This window comes from Canis lupus, chromosome X (assembly GCF_003254725.2).
Source record: "Canis lupus dingo isolate Sandy chromosome X, ASM325472v2, whole genome shotgun sequence".
Taxonomy (NCBI): domain Eukaryota; kingdom Metazoa; phylum Chordata; class Mammalia; order Carnivora; family Canidae; genus Canis; species Canis lupus.
In genome coordinates, this window is record NC_064281.1 from 61,323,998 (window position 1) to 61,348,139 (window position 24,142).

Sequence of the window (24,142 nt, forward strand, 5' to 3'; positions counted from 1 at the left end):
GCTGGACTTTATGGTTTCTCTGGGGTCCTATCTAGTTCTGCCATAGAGTGGCTCTAAAAAGAATGTAAAAAATTTTCATAAAAGTCCAGGTACATTGATTCAAGGGCATGGGGCCTGGGAAAGCAAAAAGGCACAAAATTTCTGAGGTTGAGGAGTCAAGGCTACAGAAAGTTACAATTTAAAAGAAGTTAAGATTAAATGGCAATATATTTTATGGCTACTACTACTACTACAGTCAGGTCTTCTTAATCATTCTCTGCTTATCTAGACCCATGTGGACTATAAGGAGTGGTACTGTAATCAGGGGACAGCTAGTGAAATGCAAACAGGGACCAGACCCAAGTCCAGTTAACCAGGGAAGTAGGAAATATCTTTTTCCTTTCCTCTTTTCATAAGGTTTTATTATGAATCTTATTTGTGATGTTTAAAAAAATGGCTTCAAAACATTAACGGAAAAGGCAGGTTGTACATCAATATGTACATTACAATTCTATTTTTGTTTATATAAATAAGGGGAAGAAAACACACAAAAGTCATAATCATGGTTATCTCAAAGGAAAAATAATTTTCTTTTCTATGTTTTTATACATTTTCTAAATTGTTTTTACTCTTACTTTTGTAATGGATTCCTCATCCCACTTTTAATCCCTAGCCTACATTCCTCATTGAGACCTCAGAATACCTTTTTCAACAAATATAAATAAAGTTGTGTAAATCTCTTGCTTAGAAGCTGCCAATAGATACCTATCAAGCATGTACTACAAACCAAGCTCTTTACCACAGTCAAAATATTCTCTGTGATTTGATCCCTGACCTCTCCTAGGAACTAACTTCCTATTACTTTCCTTTCATGGCCTACTCTATTCTAACAGTTCTTTGAACTTTTGAAGACCACTCTTCCCCTCAAGACCCTTGCCTGAAATGCTCTTCCTGCAAAATTTCATGATTCATTTTCATTTTCACTCTCATTTTCAAAGTGAATGAAATACAGAGGCCTTCCTTGACTCCCCAGTTTAATTTCCCCTGATCTAATCCTTCACAGCACTTTGCATTCTTTCTATATTATATTTGCAAAATTTGTAATTATAATCAAATATAAATTGATTTTATTCATCTACTTCACTTATCTGTAAGCTCCTGAGGGAAGAGGCCGTGTCTGTTGCTCAACACTGTATCTCTAGTGTCTATCTAGCACTATGCATGGAACATATGAAGTGTTCAACAATATTTGATAAATGAGTAAGTGAAGGAATGACTCAAGCAAGTATATAACTTGTGTAAGTAAGAAGAAAAATGGAAGACACAAGTGTGGTGAGGATTTTATTCCTTCGAGTATCCTTGGTGTTTTTGTCCCCAGTATAAAGGATAAGATCATTTCTGACAAGAAACCAGAGCTAGAGATTAAATCTCTTTCCTTAACAGCGATGTTGCCATATTTTTGTGCATCCACAGTATCTGATCCTCTGAGAAATTGTTGCTGGATTCATTAATTCTAACTACCTATTCTGTCTTAATAGTAAATTAGCAAGTGATGATATTCTAAGATTTAACTAGAGGAAAAGTCACCCCAAAGTCAATGAGTAGGTTACATTTCCCTTGAGTTTCTGATAAAGTGAGTAAATTGGATAGGGAGAAATGAGGTTATGGACCCTGTGGCCTCTAAGCTTATAAATTATTTTCTGTTATGACAAATGGCAGAGAGATTGCAATGCCAGCAAGTTATTTTAATATTTTATTTTTATTTATGAGAGAGAGAGAGAGAATGATATGGAGACACAGAAAGAGGGAGAAGCAGGCTTCTCATGTAGGGATCCCAGTGTGGGACTCTAACCCAAGCCCCAGGCTCACGACCCAAGCCAAAGGCAATTGCTCAACCACTGAGCCACCCTGGTGCCCCAGCAAGTTTGTTTAAAAAGAACCAAAAATCTCATTATTTCTCTTCATTTTTCTCTACACTCAAAGATGCACTGGAAAGAAAAAATATTTGGATTTGGTGATAAGAAAATGCCTCTCAAGACAACCTCTCTGATGGATAATGAGTCCATTACTATGTACTCACTTGAGGAGAGGGGAATGTGTTTTTTAAAGACCTGGAGCCAACATGGATAAGATGTACAATCAACTACCACACATGGAAAGCACAGATATTGTGATACATGAGAGGGACAGCTTAGCATGACTCCTGAAAAGGACATTTGCTTTTATGAAGGACAGCAGTAGTTCCTCCGTTTGGAGGCTTTCCAAAGAAGTTGCACTACCACTGCAAACAGCAGGCCTTGTCTCAGAAAAATATCCTAGTAGGTAATGTGTTTGTATTTGACAGTACACCCTTCTATTGTTGATATTCTGCACAGCTAATGCTATCTACCCTTCCTGGAGGAAATTCCATTTTAATATAAATCAATAGTCTCTGAGTTGTAGGGATAGAGTCATTTTAGACATAAGTATTAAAGGAACTTGATTGGGGGATAACAAATTACCTCATATTTGTAAAATTATTAGTTTAATTTTACTGAGTACTTAATGTGATAGCAGATACTCTACTAAGTATACTATTTTATTATTTTAATTTTCTCCTGGTATTTTTTGAACATACAGCTTTTTTAATATTAATATTCTTTTTTGGTATTTTTTCACTGGAGTTCAATTTGCCAACATACAGCATAACACCCAGTGCTCTTCCCATCAAATGCCCCCCTCAGTGCCTGTCACCCAGTCACCCCATCCCCCTACCCACATCCCTTTCCACTACCCCTTGTTTGTTTTCCAGAGTTAGGAGTCTCTCATGTTCTGTCACCCTCACTGACAAATACCCACCATTTGCTTCAACGTGGATAGAACTGGAGGGTATTATGCTGAATGAAGTAAGTAAATCAGAGAAGGACAAACATTATATGGTCTCATTCATTTGGGGAATATAAAAAATAGTTAAAAGGAATAAAGGTGAAAGGAGAGGAAATGAGTGGTAACATACAGGTTTTTAAAATTAGTTTCAGTATGCAATATAGTGATTCAACACTTCCATGGAACTCCTGGTACTCATCATGACAAGTACAATAATTAATCCCCATCACCTATTTGACCCATCACCCCACCCACCTTCCCTCTGGAAACCATCACTTTGTTCTCTATAATTATAAAACTAACTCATGATTTCTTTCTCTGTTTCTCTTTTCCCCTTTGCTCATTTGTTTTGTTTCTTAAATTCCACATGAAAATTTTCCCATTCAGCACTTTGAATACATCATATCTCTGTCTTCTGGCTTGAAAAAATTCTGCGGAAAAGTCCCCTGCTAGGATTAGGAGGTTTACCTTCTATATTACTATCTCCTTTTGTCTTGTTATTTAAAAAAAATCACACAGAAAATAGTTGGTAAGCTGGGGTATAAAATTAAACTTGCAGACTTCAGAGCCTGTGGGTTTAGTCATGCAAATTATTCTGCTAAATGGGTTTCTAATTGGCCCTGAAGTGAGAAGACAATGAGAATCCCTTCTGGGTCTATCTCTGGTGTTTTATAATTTTCAAATAAGGAATGAATACAAATACTTGTGGTAGATAGGAAGAAAAATAGTGGGTATAGACCTTGCTCTACCTCTCTTTGACAGAAAAAATGAGTTGATATGATATTAGTATGTCTGACAAATTAGTGTCTTGGAAAGTACTAATTATAACATTTCTCCAACATTCTATAAACAGCTACCACGTCAAATGCACACAACACCCTCTGTATTTGCCAGAACAATTTATTTCTTCTCTAGTAAAGAAGAAGACTTTATTTTCATAGAGTTGAATTACATTATGAAGTCCACACTGAGAAGGAGCACAAGTGTTTCTTTTATTGAGGTAAAATTGGTATAAAACATTCTGTTTCAGATGTACAAGATTATAAATAGACATCTGTATTCATTACAATAATCACATTCAAAAGTCTAGTTACCACCCATCACCATACATTTGACCCCCTTCATCCATTTTGGCCGCCTCCAAACCCACCCCCTTCAGGTAAACACCAATTGCTGCTTTGTGTCTATGAGTTTGTTTTTATTTTGTTGTTGTTATTCATTTGTTTTTTTTTTGTTGTAGTTTGGTTTGATTTAGTTGTGATTTTTTTTAGATTCCATTTATGTGTGAGATCATAATGCTTTCATTTTTTCCCTCTGACTTATTTCACCTAACAGAGGACTCTGAAGGCCCTTTTATGTTATTGCAAATGGCAAGATTTATTTCTTATGGCTGAGTAGTATTATATTGTGAATATAAGACACGTCATTTTCTGTCCATTTAACCAATGAACATTTATTGGTTTCCTTTTCTTGGCTATTGTAAATAATGCTGCTAGGAACATTGGGGTGCATTTATATTTTAAAATTAGTTTTTCATGTTTTTTTTTTATAATTACGGAGGAGTGGAATAGCTGGATCATATGGTATTTCTATTCTTTGTTTCCTTTGTTTTCTTTTTTATTTTTTTAATTGGAGTTCAATTTGCCAATATATAACATATCAGCCAGTGCTCATCCCATCAAGTGCCCCCCTCAGTGCCTGTCACACAGTCACCCTATCCCTCCACCCACATTACATTCCACCACTCTTTGTTTGTTTCCCAGAGGTAAGAGTCTCTCTTGTTTTGTCACCCTCTCTGGTATTTCCCACTCATTTTCTCTCATTTCCCCTATAATCCCTCTCACTATTTTTTATGTTCCCCATAAGAATGAAAACATATAAGGCTTTACTTTCTCTGATTGAATTATTTCACTCAGCATAATACCCTCCAGTTCTATCCATGTTGAAGCAAATGATGGGTATTCATCATTTTTAGGGCTGAGAAATACACCATTGTATATATAGACTACATCTTCTTTATCCATACATCTTTCCATGGACACCAAGGCTCCTTACACAGTTTGGCTATTGTGGACATTGCTGCTATAAACATTGGGGTGCAGGTTTCTTGGTCTTTCAGCACATCTGTATCTTTGGGATAAATTCCCAAAAGTGCAATTGCTAGGTTGTAGGGGAGTGCTATTTTTAACTCTTTGAGGAACCTCCACACATTTTTCAGAGTGGCTGTACCAGTTCACATTCTTACCAACAGTGCAAGAGGGTTCCCCTTTCTCCACATCCTCTCCAACATTTGTGGTTTCCTGTCTTGTTAATGTTCACCATTCTCACTGGTGTGTGGTGTTATCTCATTGTCATTTTGATTTGTATTTCACTGATGGCAATTCATGCAAAGCACTTTCTCATGTGCTTCTTGGCCATGTCTATGTCTTCCTCTGTGAAATTTCTGTTCATGTCTTTGCCCATTTCATGATTGAATTGTTTTTTTCTTTGCTGTTGAGTTTAATAAGTACTTTATAGATTTTAGATACTAGCCCTTTATCTGATATGTCATTTGCAAATATCTTCTAACATCCCATAGGCTATCTTTTATTTTGTTGACTGTTTCTATTGCTGTGCAGAAGTTTTTCTTGTGATGAAGTCCCAATAGTTCATTTTTGCTCTTGTTTCTCTTGCCTTCATAGATGTATCTTGCAAGAAGTTACTGTGGCCAAGTTCGAAAAGGGTGTTGCCTGTGTTCTCCTCTAGGATTTTGATGGATTCTTGTCTCACATTAGATCTTTCATCCATTTTGAGTTTATCTTTGTGTGTGGTGCAAGAGAGTGGTCTAGTTTCATTCTTCTGCATGTGGATGTCAAAATTTCCCAGCACCATTTATTGAAGAGACTGTCCTTTTTCCAGTGGATAGTCTCTCCTGCTTTGTTGAATATTGATTGACTAGAGTTCAGGGCCCATTTCTGGATTCTGTATTCTGTTCCATTGATCTATGTGTCTGTTTATGGGCCAGGATCACACTGTCTTGATGACCACAGCTTTGTAGTACAACCTGAAATCTGGTATTGTGATGCCCCAGCTCTGGTTTTATTTAATATTCCCCTGGTCTTTTCTGATTCCACACAAGTCTTAAGATGATTTGTTCCAACTCTCTGAAGAAAGTCCAAGATATTTTGGTAGGGATTGCATTAAATATGTAAATTGCCCTGGGTAGTGTTGACATTTTCACAATGTTAATTCTTCTACTCCATGAGCATGGAATATTTTTCCATCTCTTTGTGTCTTCCTCAATTTCTTTCAGAAGTGTTCTGCAGTTTTTAGGGTATAGATGCTTTACCTCTTTGGTTAGGTTTATTCCTAGGTATCTAAAGCTTTTAGGGTCAATTGTAAATGGGATTGACTCCTTAATTTGTCTTCCTTCAGTCTCATTGTTAGTGTAAGGATGTGCCACTGATTTCTGAGCATTGATTTTGTAAGCCCAATTGCTGCATGAGTTCTAGCAATCTTGGAGTGAATTCTTTTGGGTTTTCTACGTACTGTATCATGTCATCTGCAAAGAGGGAGAGTTTGACTTCTTCTTTGCCAATTTGAATGGCTTTTATGTATTTTTGTTGCCTGATTGCTGAGGTTATGATTTCCAGTACTATGTTGAATAGCAGTGGTGAAAGTGGACATCCCTGTTGTGTTCCTGATCTTAGGGGAAAGGCTCCCAGTGTTTCCGAATTGAGAATGATATTTGCTGTGAGCTTTTCATGGATGGCTTTTAAGATGCTGAGGAATGTTCCCTCTTTTAAGACACTCTGAAGAATTCTGATCAGGAATGGATGCTGTATTTTGTCAAATGCTTTCTCTGCATCTATTGAAAAGATCATATGGTTCTTGTTTTTTTCTTTTGTTGATATGATCTATCGCATTGATTGCTTTACGAGTGTTGAACCAGCCTTGCATCTCGGGCGTAAATCCTGCTTGGTCACGGTGAATAATCTTCTTAATGTACTGTTGGATCCTATTGGCTAGTATCTTGTTGAGAATTTTTGCATCTGTGTTCATCCGGGATATTGGTCTATAATCCTCCTTTTTCATAGAGTCTTTGTTTGGTTTTGGAATTACTCATTCTCATTGAATGAGTTTGGAAGTATTCCATCCCTTTCTATCTTTCAGAACAGCTTTAGTAGAATAGGTATTGTTTCTTCTATAAATATTTGATAGAATTCCCCTGTGAAGCCATCTGGCCCTGGATTTTTGTGTCTTGGGAGGTTTTTGATGACTGCTTCAATTTCCTCCCTGGTTATTGGCCTGCTCAAGTTTTCTATTTCTTCCTGTTCCAGTTTTGGTAGTTTGCGGTTTTCCAGAAATGTGTCCGTTTCTTCTAGATTGCCTAATTTATTGGCATAGAGCTGCTCATAGTGTTTTTTTTCTTTTTAAAAGATTTTATTTATTTATTCATGAGAGACACAGAGAGACACAGGCAGAGAGACACAGTCAGAGGGAGAAGCATGCTTCATGCAGCGAGCCCGACATGGGACTCGATCCTGGGACCCCAGGATTATGACCCAGGCCAAAGGCAGCCACCAAACCACTGAGCCATCCAGGGATCCCCTCATAATAAGTTTTTAAAATCGTTTGTATTTCCTTGGTATTGGTGGTGATCTCTCCATTTTCATTCGTGATTTTATTAATTTGAGTTTTTTCTCTTTTGTTTTTCAATAAAATTGGCTAATGATTTATCTATCTTGTTAATTCTTTCAAAGGACCATCTCCTGGTTTTGTTAATCTGTTCCACAGTTCTTCTGGTCTCTATTTCATTGATTTCTGTTCGAATCTTTATTAACTATCTTCTTCTGTTGGGTGTAGGTTTTATTTGCTATTCTTTCTCCAGTTCCTTTAGGTGCAAGGTTAGCTTTTATTTCAGTTCTCTTCAGTTTTTGGATGGATGCTTGTATTGCGATGTATTTCCCTCTTGGGACTGCTTTTCCTGTATCCCAAAGATTTTGAATGGTTGTATCTTCATTTTCATTAGTTTCCAGGAATCTTTTTAATTCTTCTCTAATTTCCTGGTTGACCCTTTCATGTGGATGGTCTTTAACCTCCACGTGTTTGAATTTCTTCCAAATTTCTTCCTGTGATTTAGTTCTAGTTTCAAAGCATTATGGTCTGACAATAGTCACAGGACAATCCCAGTCTTTTGCTATCGATGAAGACCTGATTTGTGACTCAGTATGTGGTCTATTCTGGAGAAAGTTCCATGTGCACTTGAGAAGAATGTGTATTCATGTGCGTTTGGATGTAAAGTTCTGTAAATATCTGTGAAATCCTTCTGGTCCAGTGTACCATTTCAAGCTCCTGTTTCTTTGGAGATGTTGTGCTTAGAAGATCTTTCATTAGAACATAAAGACTCCTAACTCTGGGAAACTAACTAGGGGTGGTGGAAGGGGAGGAGGGCGGGGGTGGAGGTGAATGGGTGACGGGCACTGAGGGGGGCACTTGATGGTATGAGCACTGGGTGTTATTCTGTATGTTGGCAAATTGAACACCAATAAAAATAAATTTATTATAAAAAAAGAATATCTGTCATTTACAGAAAGCGCCATGTTCACGTCTCCCAGTATAAGTGTATTATTATCTAAGTATGTCTTAATTTTGGTTATTAATTGATTGATATACTTGGCAGCTCCCACACTAGGTGCATAAGTATTCATGATTGTCTGGGCCTCTTGTTGGATAGATCTTTTAAGTATGATGTAGTGTCCCTCTTCATATCTTACTACAGTCTTTTGGATAAGGTTTAATTTATCTGATATAAGTATGGTACCGCTGATTTCTTTTGAGGGCCATTTGAATGGTAAATGATTCTCCAACATTTATTTTCAGGGTGTAGGTGTACTTATGTCTAAAATGTGTCTCTTGTAGACAGAAAATAGATGGGATTTGGTTTTTTATCCAGTCTGAAACCCTGAGCCTTTTGATGGGATCATTAAGTCCATTCTCGTTCAGAGTTACTATTGAAAGATATGAATTTAGTGTCGTCATAATACCTATTCAGTCCCTGTTTTTGTGGATTGTTTCCTTGGACTTCTTTCTTTTACAGAGTCCCCCTTAATATTCTTGGAGAGCCCATTTGGTGATCACATATTCTTTCAGTTTGTGCCTGTCTTGGAAGCTCTTTATCTCTCCTCCTGTTCTGAAAGAAAGCCTTGCTGGATAGAATATTCTTGGCTGCATGTTCTTCTCATTTAGGACCCTGAATATATCCTGCCAGCCCTTTCTGGCCTGCCAGGTCTCTGTGGAGAGGTCTGCTGTTAAACTAATACTTCTCCCATAAAACTTAGGGTTTCTTGTCTCTTGCTGCTTTAAGGATCTTCCCTTTATCTTTGAGATTTGCAAGTTTCACTATTAAACGTCAGGTTGTTGAACAGTTTTTATTGATTTTAGGGGGGAGGGGACTCTCTCTGTCGCCTGGATCTGAATGCCTCTTTCCCTCCCCAATTTAGGGAAGTTCTCAGCTATGATGTGTTCAAATACGCTCTCTTGTCCTCTGTCCATTTTGGCATCCTCTTGAACTCTAATTAAACAGATTTTTCCTTCTGAGGCTGTCATTTCTTTTCCTTAACCTATCCTTGCGATCTTTTAATTGTTTTTCTCCTTTTTTCCTCAGCTTCCTTCCTTGCCATCAACTTGTCTTCTATGTCACTCACTCGTTCTTCTACCTTTTTAACCCTCGTGGTTGGACCTCCAGTTTGGATTGCATCTCATTTAATTGATTTTTAATTTTCGTCCTGATTTGATCTAAATTCTGCAGTCATGAAGTCTCTTGAGTCCTTTATGCTTTTTCTAGAGCCACCAGTAGCTTTATAATTGTGCTTCTGAATTGGCTTTCTGACATTGAATTGTAATCCAAATTGTGTATCTATGGGAGAGAGTAGTGTTTCCAATTCTTTCTTTTGTTGTGAGTTCTTCCTTCTAGTCATTTTGCTCAGTGCAGAGTGGCTGAAAACAAGTTGTAGTGGAAAAAGGAATGGAAAAAAAAAGAGAAAAATAGGGAAAACAAACAATGAATAAAACACAAAAGCCAAAACAAACAAACATAAAAAACATAACAAAAACAAAAACAAAAAACCAAGGAGGGGTATCCTCTGTAGGTCCCTCAACTTCCCCTCGAACTTTCCAGTGCTGGTGGGTCATGAACTTGCTCTTCCCCTGTCCTTCCAGCTGGTCTCCTGGGGGAGGGGCCTCCTGTGCTGATTCTCAGGTGTATACACCTGGGGGAGCTGCCCTGCCACATACCAGGTGCAGGGCTCAGTGGGAGCTGTTTATCCTGTGAGTCCCCTGTTCCCTGGCAGCCCTGCCCCATCCCAGGCACAGGGTGACACCAGGAGGAACAAAAAGACTGGTGGTGGCCAGCTCTCCAGCCCTGGAGTCAGCTCCTGCAGTAACTACTGCAGCTCCCAGTCAACACTGGCCTGGATGATCCAGGGCCGGGGACGCTGATCTGCACAGCAGGGGCGCCTGGCTGCAGGAGCGTCCTTCCTCCCTGTCCTGTCCATGCCTCCACCTGTCTCAAGGGGATCGCCAGATGCTGGGCTGTGTCCCCCACTGCTCTGGGTTCCAGGGCTTGAGCCTCTGGACTCTCGCTCGGGAGGCTGTGCCGCCCCCTCAGCAGGGAGCCATTGCCTGAGCTGCCACCTGAACTGCTCCCAAGGTCCTGCGGGATGAGTGCTCCAGCCCTTTACTGTGCTCAGCCCATGGTATGTAACGCGCTCTTCCCCCAGGGTGCACTTCCTCTGTTAGTGACCCCAGGAACTGGAGGCTCCACTGCCTCTCCTGGGATCCTGTCCAAGTTCCCTGCGAGAGCCTTTCCATCCTGGAAGATTGGTAAAGTTCCCGCTTCTCCACAACTGGGCTTTCTTGTCCTGGAGTCTCTCGCTGCCTGGCCTTAGCCTGGATCCTCATGGGGGCCCCTCCCCCACTGGATGCTTTTTTATTTATTTGTTTTTCCTTCTTCCTACCTTGATAGAAGCACCAACTCTTCTCACTGTAGCATTCCAGCTGTTCTCTCTTTAAATCTCAGACTGAATTCGTAGGGTTTCAGGATGATTTGAATGTTAACTAGGTAAGTTCGTGAGGACAGGTGACCCTACTCTTCCACCATCCTGCCCCTCCCTCTTGTATTTCTATTCTTAACTTTTTCAAAAATCTCCATACTGTATTCCATAGTGACTGCACCAATTTTCAACCCACCAACAGTTAATGAGGTTTCTTTTCTATCCAAATACTCTTCAACACTTGTTATTACTTGTCTTTTTGATTATAGCCAATGTAACAGGTATGAGATAATATCACATTGTAATCACATTTTATTTTCATTTTCATAATAATTAATGGTGTTGAACACACTTTCATGTGCCTTTTGGCCATCTCTATGACTTCCTTGGAAAATGTCCATTCAGGTATAGCTCATTTTTATTTTTTTTATTTTTTTAAAGATTTTATTATTCATGAGAGAGAGAGAGAGAGAGAGAGGCTGAGACACAGGAAGAGGGAGAATCAGGCTCCATGCAGGGAGCCTGATGTGGGACTCGATCTCAGGTCTCCAGCATAACACCCTGGGCTGCAGGCGAAGCTAAACCACTGAGCTACCAGGGCTGCCCTTAGCCCATTTTAAAATCAGGTTCTCTACAAAGAAAACCCAAAAGTCTCCACCCCAAGATTGCTAGAACTCATACAGCAATTCGGTAGCGTGGCAGGATACAAAATCAATGCCCAGAAATCAGTGGCATTTCTATACAATAACAATGAGACTGAAGAAAGAGAAATTAAGGAGTCAATCCCATTTACAATTGCACCCAAAAGCATAAGATACCTAGGAATAAACCTAACCAAAGAGGTAAAGGATCTATACCCTAAAAACTATAGAACACTTCTGAAAGAAATTGAGGAAGACACAAAGAGATGGAAAACTATTCCATGCTCATGGATTGGCAGAATTAATATTGTGAAAATGTCAATGTTACCCAGGGCAATATACACATTTAATGCAATCCCTATCAAAATACCATGGACTTTCTTCAGAGAGTTAGAACAAATTATTTTAAGATTTGTGTGGAATCAGAAAAGACCCCGAATAGCCAGGGGAATTTTAAAAAAGAAAACCATATCTGGGGGCATCACAATGCCAGATTTCAGGTTGTACTACAAAGCTGTGGTCATCAAGACAGTGTGGTACTGGCACAAAAACAGACACATACATCAATGGAACAGAATAGAGAACCCAGAAGTGGACCCTGAACTTTATGGTCAACTAATATTCGATAAAGGAGGAAAGACTATCCATTGGAAGAAAGACAGTCTCTTCAATAAATGGTGCTGGGAAAATTGGACATCCACATGCAGAAGAATGAAACTAGACTATTCTCTTACACCATACACAAAGATAAACTCAAAATGGATGAAAGATCTAAATGTGAGACAAGATGCCATGAAAATCCTAGAGAAGAACACAGGCAACACCCTTTTTGAACTCGGCCATAGTAACTTCTTGCAAGATACATCGACGAAGGCAAAAGAAACAAAAGCAAAAATGAACTATTGGGACTTCATCAAGATAAGAAGCTTTTGCACAGCAAAGGGTACAGTCAATGAAACTAAAAGACAACCTACAGAATGGGAGAAGATATTTGCAAATGATGTATCAGATAAAGGGCTAGTTTCCAAGATCTATAAAGAACTTCTTAAACTCAACACCAAAGAAACAAACAATCCAATCATGAAATGGGCAAAAGACATGAAGAGAAATCTCACAGAGGAAGACATAGACATGGCCAACATGCATATGAGAAAATGCTCTGGATCACTTGCCAGCAGGGAAATACAAATCAAAACCACAATGAGATACCACCTCACACCAGTGAGAATGGGGCTAATTAACAAGGCAGGAAACAACAAATGTTGGAGAGGATGCGGAGAAAAGGGAACCCTCTTACACTGTTGGTGGGAATGTGAACTGGTGCAGCCACTCTGGAAAACTGTGTGGAGGTTCCTCAAAGAGTTAAAAATAGACCTGCCCTACGACCCAGCAATTGCCCTGTTGGGGATTTACCCCAAAGATACAGATGCAATGAAATGCCGGGACACCTGCACCCCGATGTTTATAGCAGCAATGGCCACAATAGCCAAACTGTGGAAGGAGCCTCGGTGTCCATCGAAAGATGAGTGGATAAAGAAGATGTGGTTTATGTATACAATGGAATATTACTCAGCTATTAGAAATGACAAATACCCACCATTTGCTTCAACGTGGATGGTACTGGAGGGTATTATGCTGAGTGAAGTAAGTCAATCGGAGAAGGACAAACATTACATTTTCTCATTCATTTGGGGAATATAAATAATAGTGAAAGGGAATATAAGGGAAGGGAGAAGAAATGTGTGGGAAATATCAGAAAGGGAGACTGAACGTAAAGACTGCTAACTCTGGGAAATGAACTAGGGGTGGTAGAAGGGGATGAGGGCGGGGGGTGGGAGTGAATGGGTGACGGGCACTGGGGGTTATTCTGTATGTTAGTAAATTGAACACCAATAAAAAATAAATTTAAAAAATTAATAAAATAAAATCAGGTTTTTTGTGGGTTTTTTGTTATTAAGTTTTATGAATTTTTACATATTTTAAATATTGACAACTTCTTGAATCTGTTATTTGCACATATCTTCTATTCAGTAGGTTGCCTTTTTTATGTTGGTTTCCTTTTTTGTGCAAAATGAGTTTTAGTTTGTTGTTTCCCATTTGTTTATTTTTGCTTTTGTCTCTCTTGCCTTTGGAGTCAGATCCAAAATAACATCACTAATACTAATGTCAGGGAAGTTACTTCCTATGTATTCTTCTAGGTGTTGTAGTGTTTAAGAAATGATGTTTAAGCCTTTAATCCATTTTGACTTAATTTTTGTATTTAGTGTAAAAGAGGGATCTAAATTAATTATTTTACATGTGACTGGCCAGTTTTTCCACCACTATTTATTGAACAGACTGTTTTCTTCTCCATTATATGTTCTTGGTCCCTTCATCATAAAATAAGTGTTCATATATATAAATGGGTTTATATCTAGGCTTTTAATTTTATTCTATTGATCTGTGTATCTTCTTTTATGCCAGTACTATACTGCTTCAATTGCCATAGCTTTGTAATAGAGTTTGAAGTCAGAGAAAATGATACCTTCAGCTTTATTTTTTTCTTAGGACCTACTTTTTGGCTATTCAGAATTTTTTGTGATTCTACACAAATTTTAAAATAATTGTTCTCTTTCTTTGACAAATGTCATTGACATTTTAATTGGGATTATATTGAATTTGTAATTGCTTTGGGTATCATGGATATTTTAGCAATATTAATTTTTTTAAATCTGCAAGCATGAAATATATTTTCATATATTTGTGTCTTCAATTTCTTCATCAGTGTCTTATAATTTTCAGTGTATAGATCTTTCCTTTCATTAATTAAATTTATTCCTAGTATTTTATTCTTTTTGATGCAGTTGCAAATAGGATTGTTTTCTTAATTTCTCTTTCTGATAGTTTGTTACTAATGTATAGAAATGCCACTCATTTCTTTAGATCAATTTTATATACTGCAACTTTACTGAATTCATTTATTCTAACTGCCCTAACAGGCTTTAGTTTTTGTTTTTGTTTTTGTTTTGTAGATCATTTAAGGTATTCTATATAAAGTTTTATTTCACCCTCAAATAGTGAAAGTTTTTTTTCTAAATTAGATGCTTTTATTTTCTTCTTTTTTATGTAATTGCTATGGCCAGGACTTCCAATATTGTGTTAAATAAAAAAATGTCAAGAGTGTACAACCTTGTTTTCTCCCTGATCCTAGTGGAAAAGCTTTCAACTTTTTACCACTGAGCATGATGTAATCTGTACCTTTGTCGTATATTGACTTTATTATGTTGAAGTACATCCACTCTATAACAATTTGTTGAGTTTTTATCATAAAAGGATATTGAATTTTGTCAGATGCCTTTTCTGCATCTTTGATGCAAGAAAATATATGATTTTCATGTTGTTAATGTGGATTATCATGTTGATTGATTTGCAGATGTTGAACCATTCTTGCATCCTTTGAATAAATCTCACTTAATTGTGGTATATGATTAAGGTATTGTTAAATTCATTTGACTAATTTTTTGTTGAGTATTTTTGCATCTATGTTCTTTAAGAATTTTGGCCAGTAATTTTCTTTTTTGGTATGTGTGTAGTCCTTATCTGCCTTTGGGATCAAGAAAATGCTGGCCTTAGAAAATGAGTTTGAGGCAATCCTTCCTCTTCAAATTTTGGGAAGAGTTTGAGAAAGATAGCTATTAAATCATCTTTGAGTATTTGCTAGAATTCACCAGTAAAGTTGTTTCTGCACTTTTTTTTGTTGGGAGGTTTAGATTCAATCTTCTTTTTTTTTAAATAATAAATTTATTTTTTATTGGTGTTCAATTTGCCAACATACAGAATAACACCCAGTGCTCATACCATCAAGTGCCCCCCTCAGTGCCTGCTACCCAGTAACCCTCACCTCCCGCCCTCCTCCCCTTCCACCACCCCTAGTTCGTTTCCCAGAGTTAGGAGTCTTCCATGTTATGTCTCCCTTTCTGCTGTTTCCTACCCATTTCTTCTCCCTTCCCCTCTATTCCCTTTCACTATTATTTATATTCCCCAAATGAATGGGACCATATAATGTTTGTCCTTCTCCGATCGACTTATTTCACTCAGCATAATACCCTCCAGTTCCATCCACGTTGGAGCAAATGGTGGGTATTTGTCATTTCTAATGGCTGAGTAATATTCACTTGTATACATAGATTCAATCTTCTTATTAGTAGTTGGTTTATTCAGATTTTCTATTTTCTCATGATTCAGTCTTATGTTTCTCAGAATTTGTCCATTTATTCTAGGCTTTACAATTTGTTGGCATGTATTTGGTCATGGTGGTCTCTTATAATCCTTTGCATTTATGTGGTATTAGTTTTAACTCCTCTTTCATTTTTTTATACATTGATTCTTTATTTGAAACAATTCTGAGTTTGAGGGTCCTTTCTTGCATCAAATGAGTGAAAACTCAAAGCAGGGAGGGGAAAAAAGATACTTGTCAGTTGGAAAGTCACAGACCGTTTATCTTTCTATAATTATATTAGGAGAAAAAAAAAACAAAGAACCCACCGGTAGCAGAAAGAATCAAGAATCTTCTAGGGTCTGGCATTTGATGAGATGGATATTCAGTTACTGTGCCTTTCCATTGTTTCTTCAGGGCAGAACATATGGCAGAGACATAGGAACATGCATGCCTGAAGCCAGGTTACTCTTATGTTCCACAGCTATGTTGCTTGCAGGGGTGTTGTTGCCACAGTAGTTGGCTGTGTCCCAGATATATGGGTTGCTGGTCTGTTCCCACAGATCCTTATCCCAGTCTTTATCACAAGGAGGGCACTGCCATGTGTACTCAGCCAGAGTCTCTTGTCCAAGGTTCCTGGTTTGGTTGACAACATCTTGCTCAATACAATGTTTATAAAAAAATACAATGTTTATCATCACAACTTGAGATATGATGACTGATTTCAGCACAAGGAACCTGGTGGTGAGCATTGAAGGAATAAGTAGCCAATTTATTTGTGACATCAAGATGATTCTTTCTGCACTTGAGATGATAAGGAAACCTGTAGTCCCTGATCTGGTGTTTTTTTTATCATAAGGGCATTTTAATAGTTTTTCAGGGTCTGCGGAATCAATGTGAGTTTCTTCCATGTTGGAAATGAAGGAGCTGAATCCAAGTGCTAGCTCGAGACACATTCTCCTCACAGTTGCTTTCTCCCTTGTCTGTCATTTGATTTTATCTGAACCCTCACTCTTATTTTCGTGAATATTCTACTTAAAGTTTTGTAAATTTAGTTTATCTTTCCAAAGAACAAGTTATTTATCTCAATAATCATTTCTATTATTTTTTTGGTTCTATTTCATTTATTTATACTCTTATATTATTTCCTTCTTTAGTTAATTTGTTCTTTTTTATTTTATTTTTATTTTTATTCTTTTAATTTGTTCTTCTTTTTGTATTACCTTGAAGTGTAAAGTAAGATTACTATTTGAATTTTTTTTATTTGTTCCTTGAAGCAAGGCTGTATTGCTATAAACTTACCAATTCATACCAATTTTGCTGTGTTCTGTATATTTGGGTATGTTGTATTTCTGTTTTCATTCATCTTTATGTACTTTTCTTTTTTTTTATGTACTTTTCTATTTCTTCTTTCCTTTCATCAGTGACTATTTGATTGTTCAGTTGCATGTTGGTTAATCTCTACATTTTTGTGCGTTTTTTTCCCATTTATTTGTAATTGATTTTTAGTCATACCATGTGATCAAAGAATGTGCTTGATATGATTTAAGTCTCAAATTTGTCAAGAATTTTTAGAGGCCTAATGTGTGGTCTGCCCTGAAGAATATCCCATGTGCACTTGAGAAAAATATATATTCTGATGATTTGGGATAGTTGTTCTGTATACATCCTTTAATTTTATCTGGACTGTGTCATTTAAGTTTGATGTTTTCTTTTTAAAATTTTTTTTCAGTGTTCAATTTGCCAACAAACAGAATAACATCCAGTGCTCATCCATCAAGTACCCCCCTCAGTGCCCATCACCCAGTCACCCCCACCCCCCGCCCACCTTCCCTTCTACCACCCCTAGTTCATTTCCCAGAGTTAGCAGTCTTTACGTTCTGTCTCCCTTTCTGATATTTCCCACTAATTTTTCTCCTTTCCCCTTTATTCCCTTTCACAATTTTTTATATTCCCCAAATGAATGAGACCATATAATGTTTGTCGTCTTCGATTGACTTATTTCACTCAGCATAAAAGCCTCCAGTTCCATCCACTAGAAGAAAATGGTGGGTATTTGTTGTTTCTAATGGCTGAGTAATATTCCATTGTATACATAGACCACATCTTCTTTATCCATTCATCTTTTGATGGACACTGAGGCTCCTTCCACAGTTTGGCTATTGTGGACACTGCTGCTAGAAAAATCGGGGTGCAATTGTCCCAGAGTTTCACTGCATCTGTATCTTTGGGGTAAATCTCCAGCAGTGCAATTGCTGGGTCATAGGGCAGATCTATTTTTAACTCTTTGAGGAACCTCCACACAGTTTTCCAGAGTGGCTGCACCAGTTCACATTCCCACCAACAGTGCAAGAGGGTTCCCATTTCTCCACATCCCCTCCAACATCGGTGGTTTCCTGCCTTGTTAATTTCCCCCATTCTCACTGGTGTGAGGTGATATCTCAATGTGCTTTGGATTTGTATTTCCCTGATGGCAAGTGATCCAGAGCATTTTCTCATGTGCATGTTGGCCATGTCTATGTCTTCTTCTGTTAGATTTCTGTTCATGTCTTTTGCTCATTTCAAGATTGGATTGTTTCTTTGGTGTTGAGTTTAAGAAGTTCTTTATAGATCTTGGAAACTAGCCCTTTATCTGATACATCATTTGCAAATATCTTCTCCCATTCTGTAGGTTGTCTTTTAGTTTTGTTGACTGTATTTTTTGCTGGGCAAAAGCTTCTTATCTTGACGAAGTCCCAATAGTTCATTTCTGCTTTTCTTTCTCTTGCCTTCATGGATGTATCTTGCAAGAAGTTGCTGTGGCCAAGTTCAGAAAGGGTGTTGCCTGTGTTCTCATCTCGGATTTTGATGGAATCTTGTCTCACATTTAGATCTTTCATCCATTTTGAGTTTATCTTTGTGTATGGTGCAAGAGAGTGGTCTAGTTTCATTCTTCTGCATGTGGATGTCCAATTTTCCCAGCACCATTTATTGAAGAGACTGCCTTTTTTCCAGCGGATAGTCTTTCCTCCTTTGTCGAATATTAGTTGACCATAAGGTTGAGGGTCCACTTCTGGATTCCTTATTCTGTTCTATTGATCTATGTGTCTGTTTCTGTGCCAGTACCACACTGTCTTGATGACGACAGCTTTGTAGTACAACCTGAAATCTGGCACTCTGATGCTCTTAGCTATGGTTCTCTTTCTTAATATTCCACTGGCTATTCGGGGTCTTTTCTGATTCCACACAAATCTTAAAATAATTTGTTCCAAGTCTTTGAAGAAAGTCCATGGTATTTTGATAGGGATTGCATTAAACGTGTAAATTGCCCTGAGTAACATTGACATTTTCACAATATTAATTCTGCCAATCCATGAGTATGGAATATTTTTCCATCTCTTTGTGTCTTCCTCAATTTCTTTCAGAAGTGTTCTATAGTTTTTAGGGTATAGATCCTTACCTCTTTGGTTAGGTTTATTCCTAGGTATCTTATGCTTTTGGGTGCAATTGTAAATGGGACTGACTCCTTAATCTCTCTTTCTTCAGTCTCATTGTTAGTGTATAGAAATTCCATTGATTTCTGGGCATTGATTATGTATCCTGCCATGCTGCCAAATTGCTGTATGATTTCTAGCAATCTTGGGGTGGAGGCTTTTGGGTTTTCTATGTAGAGTATCATGTCATTGGCAAAGAGGGAGAGTTTGACTTCTTCTTTGCCAATTTGAATGCCTTTTATTAGTTTTTGTTGTCTGCTGACGTTAGGACTTCTAGTACTATGTTGAATAGCAGTGGTGAGAGTGGACATCCCTGTCTTGTTCCTGATCTTAGGGGAAAGGCTCCCAGTGCTTCTCCATTGAGAATGATATTTGCTGTGGGCATTTCGTAGATGGCTTTTAAGATGTTGAGGAATGTTCCCTATGCTCTGAAGAGTTTTGATCAGGAATGGATGCTGTATTTTGTCAAATGCTTTCTCTGCATCTAATGAGAGGATCATATGGTTCTTGGTTTTTCTCTTGCTGATATGATGAATCACATTGATTATTTTACGAGTGTTGAACCAGCCTTGTGTCCCGGGGATAAATCCTACTTGGTCATGGTGAATAATTTTCTTAATTATTGGATCTGATTGGCTAGTATCTTGTTGAGAATTTGCATCCATGTACATCAGGGATATCGGTCTGTAATTCTCCTTTTTGGTGGGGTCTTTGTCTGGTTTAGGAATTATGGTGATGCTAGCCTCATAAAACGAATTTGGAAGTACTCCATCTCTTTTATCTTTCCAAACAGCTTTAGGAGAATAGGTATGGTTTCTTCTTTAAACGTTTGATAGAATTCCCCTGGGAAGCCATCTGGCCCTGGACTTTTGTGTCTTCGGAGGTTTTTGTTGACTGCTTCAATTTCCTCCCTGGTTATTGCCCTGTTCAGCTTTTCTATTTCTTCCTGTTCCAGTTTTCATAGTTTGTGGCTTTCCAGTAATGCGTCCATTTCTTCTAGATTGCGTAATTTATTGGCGTATAGCTATTCAAAATAAGTTTTTAAAATCGTTTGTATTTCCCTGGTGTTGGTAGTGATCTCTCCTTTCTCATTCATGATTTTATTAATTTGAGTCTTCTCTCTCTTCTTTTTAATAAGGCTGGCTAATGGTTTATCTATCTTATTAACTCTTTCAAAGAACCAACTCCTGGTTTTGTTGATCTGTTCTACAGTTCTTCTGGTCTCGATTTTGTTGAGTTCTGCTCGAATCTTAATTAACTCTCTTCTTCTGCTGGGTGTAGGATCTGCCTGCTGTTTTTTCTCTAGCTCCTTTAGGTGTAAGGTTAGCTTTTGTATTTGAGTTCTTTCCAGTTTTTGAATGGGTGCTTTTATTGCGATGTATTTCCCCCTTAGGCCTGTTTTGCTGTATCCCAAAGATTTTGAATAGTTGTATCTTCATTCTCATTAATTTCCATGAATCTTTTTAATTCTTCCTTAATTTCCTGGTTGACCCTTTCATCTTTTAGCAGGATGGTCCTTAACCTCCACGTGTTTGAGGTCCTTCCAAACTTCTTGTTGTGATTTAGTTCTAATTTCAAGGCATTATGGTCTGAGAATATGCAGGGGATGATCCCAATTTTTTGATATCAGTATAGACCCGATTTGTTACCCAGTATGTGGTCTATTTTGAAGAAAGTTCCATGTGCACTTGAGAAGAATGTGTATTCGGTTGAGTTTGGATGTAAAGTTCTGTAGATATCTGTGAAATCCATCTGTTCCCGTGTATCATTTAAAGTTCTCGTTTCTTTGGAGATGTTGTGCTTAGAAGCCCTATCGAGTATAGAAAGAGCTACATTGAAGTCACCAAGTATAAGTGTATTATTATCTAAGTATTTCTTCATTTGGCTTATTATTTGATTTAAATATTTGGGAGATCCCACATTCGGGGCATATATATTGAGGATTGTTAAGTCCTCTTGTTGGATAGATCCTTTTAGTATGATATAGTGTCACTCTTCATCTCTCACTACAGACTTCGGGGTAAATTTTAGTTTATCTGATATGAGGGTGGCTACCCCTGCTTTCTTTTGAGGATCATTTGAATGGTAAATGGTTTTCCAACCTTTTGTTTTCAGGCTGTCGGTTTCCTTCTGTCTAAAAAGAGTCTCTTGTAGACAGCAAATAGATGGGTCCTGCTTTTTTTATCCAGTCTGAAACCCTGCGCCTTTTGATGGGATCATTAAGCCTGTTCACGTTCAGAGTTACTATTGAAAGATATGACTTTAGTGTCATCATGGTGTCTATTCAGTCCTTGTTTTTGTGGATTGTTCCACTGACTTTCTTCTTAAAGGGGAATTTTAAGAGTCCCCCTTAAAATTTCTTGCAGAGCTGGTTTGGAGGTCACATATTCTTTCAGTTCCCGCCTGTCTTGGAAGCTCTTTATCTCTCCTTCCATTTTGAATGAGAGCCTTGCTGGATAAAGTATTCTTGGTTGCATATTCTTCTCATTTAGGGCCCTGAATATATCCTGCCAGCCCTTTGTGGCCTGCCAGGTCTCTGTGGAGAGGTCTGCTGTTACCCTAATACTCCTCCCCATAAAAGTCAGGGATTTCTTGTCTCTTGCTGCTTTAAGGATCTTCTCCTTTATCTTTGGAATTTGCAAGCTTAACTATTAAATGTCGAGGTGTTGAATGGTTTTTATTGATTTTAGTGGGGGGATCTCTCTATTTCCTGGATCTTAATGCCTGTTTCCCTTCCCAGATTAGGAAAGTTTTCAGCTATGATTTGTTCAAATACATATTCTGGCCCTCTGTCCCTTTTGGCGCCCTCGGGAACCCCAATTAAACGTAGGTTTTTCTTCCTCAGGCTGTCATTTAATTCCCTTAATCTAACCTCATGGTCTTTTAATTGTCTCTTTTTTCCTCAGTTTCCCTCTTTGCCATCAACTTGTGTTCTATGTCACTCACTCGTTCTTCCACCTCATTAACCCTGGTCGTTAGGACTTCTAGTTTGGATTGCATCTCATTCAATATATTTTTAATTTCTGCCTGATTAGCTCTAAATTCTGCAGTCATGAAGTCTTTTGAGTCCTTTATGCTTTTCTCTAGAGCCACCAGTAGCTGTATAATAGTGCTTCTGAATTGGCTCTGACATTGAATTGTAATCCAGATTTTGTAACTTGTGGGAGAGAGGACTGTTTCTGATTCTTTCTTTTGAGGTGAGGTTTTCCTTCTAGTCATTTTGCTCAGTGCAGAGTGTCTAAACACAAGTTGTATGGGAAAAGGAGAAAAAGAGAGAGAAATAAGGAAGGAAAAGAGAAAAACAAAAAAGAATAAAGGAAGAAAAAAAGAGAAGAAAAAGAGAAAGAAAAAGAAAGGGAAAAAGGGTGGGGGACGCAAACTAAATCAAAAAGAAAAAAAAAGAAAAAAAAGCACGGGGAGTATCTTCTGATTCTGTATACGTAAGGCCCTTGACTTCCCCTGGAACTTGTCCGTCTAGCTGGTCTTCTGGGGGAGGGGGCTGTTGTGATGATTTTCAGGTGTTAGCACTTGGTGGAGCTGCTCTGCCCCCTGCCTGGTGCTGGGCTCAGTGGGGGTTGTTTACCCCGTGAGGTCCCAGGAGGAACAACCCCAGTGGCGGCGGCAGCTCTGGAATCCTGGATTCAGCCTCCATAGGAACTCCGGAGCTCTCCGCCTGCAGGGCCTGGAGGCTCCGGGGTGCGGCCGCTGATCTGCTCAGCTCGGGGCAGGAGAGTCCTTGCTGTCCTGGGCCCTCCCGGCCTCTGCCTGTCCCCGGGGGAGGCCGGATCCTGGGATGTGTCCTGGTGCCCTGTGCTCCGGGGCCTGCGCTGTTGGATTCCCGTTCACGGCCGCGCAGCCGCCTCCGCGGAACCGCTGCCTGAGCCCCTCCGAGATGCTCCCGGGTCCCGCTGTGGGCACTGCAGCCCATAGGGAGCTCGGCGCACTCTCCTGGTCGCGCAGGTGTCTGTTAGTGTTCCAGGGGGCCCGAGAGTATCCCCGCCCTCCTGGGGTCCTGCTCTAACTCCCTGCGGTCGCCTTTCTGCCCAGGAAGATTGTTGAAGCTCCTGCTTTTCTGGGACGGAGCTTTCCTGTCCTGGGCGCACTCGCCCTGGCCTTTGCCAGGCTCCTCGAGGGGCTCCTCCCCCTTGGAGGCCTTTGTTTCTTTTTTTTTAATTTTTTTATTTATTTATGATAGGCACACAGTGAGAGAGAGAGAGGCAGAGACACAGGCAGAGGGAGAAGCAGGCTCCACGCATCGGGAGCCCGATGCGGGACTGGATCCCAAGTCTCCAGGATCGCGCCCTGGGCCAAAGGCACGCGCCAAACCTCTGTGCCACCCAGGGATCCCGCCTTTTGTTTCTTTATTTCTCCCCCCACCCCCCCGTCTTCCTACCTTGATAGAAGCACGAACTCTTCTCACTGTAGCATTCCAGCTGGTCTCTCTTTAAATCTCAGGCCGAATTCGTAGATTTTCAGGATGATATGAAGGTTAATCTAGGTACTTTGGTGGAGACAGGTGATTTGGGACCCTACTCTTCAGCCATCTTGCCCCTCCCTCCCCTAGGTGACTTTTCAGTGGAGCAAACCAACTCAAATTCCATTCACATGCTTTTGAGAAGTGCCTTGGAACAAGTTGGAATATATAGGTGTTTTATATAGCACCTTTTAGCACCTTATAGCACTTAAAGCTAGAGCCCTGAAACTGAAAACTTATATTGCCTCTGAAATGTATAGTGCCATGAGTCATGCCTTACCAACTTACCTATAAACTCCTAGAGAGCAGGAATCTTGTCTTTTGCCTCTTTGAATTCTATCTGAAGGTTGGTGCAGGATTGAAAATAAGGCATAATAGTTAAAGGTTTATAACAGGTACTGCTACTATCTTTGTTGACTGTATGATTTTAAGCAGATCACTTAACATTCCTGAGTTTGTTTCCTATTTTTTAATATGGAGTG

General features: G+C 38.9%; 1 pseudogene; it reads right to left on the reverse strand.

Moving 5' to 3' along the window:
• Positions 1-16,102: 16,102 nt before the first annotated feature.
• On the reverse strand, positions 16,103-16,624 carry LOC112671950 (gametocyte-specific factor 1-like; annotated as a pseudogene).
• Between the last annotated feature and the right edge of the window lie 7,518 nt (positions 16,625-24,142).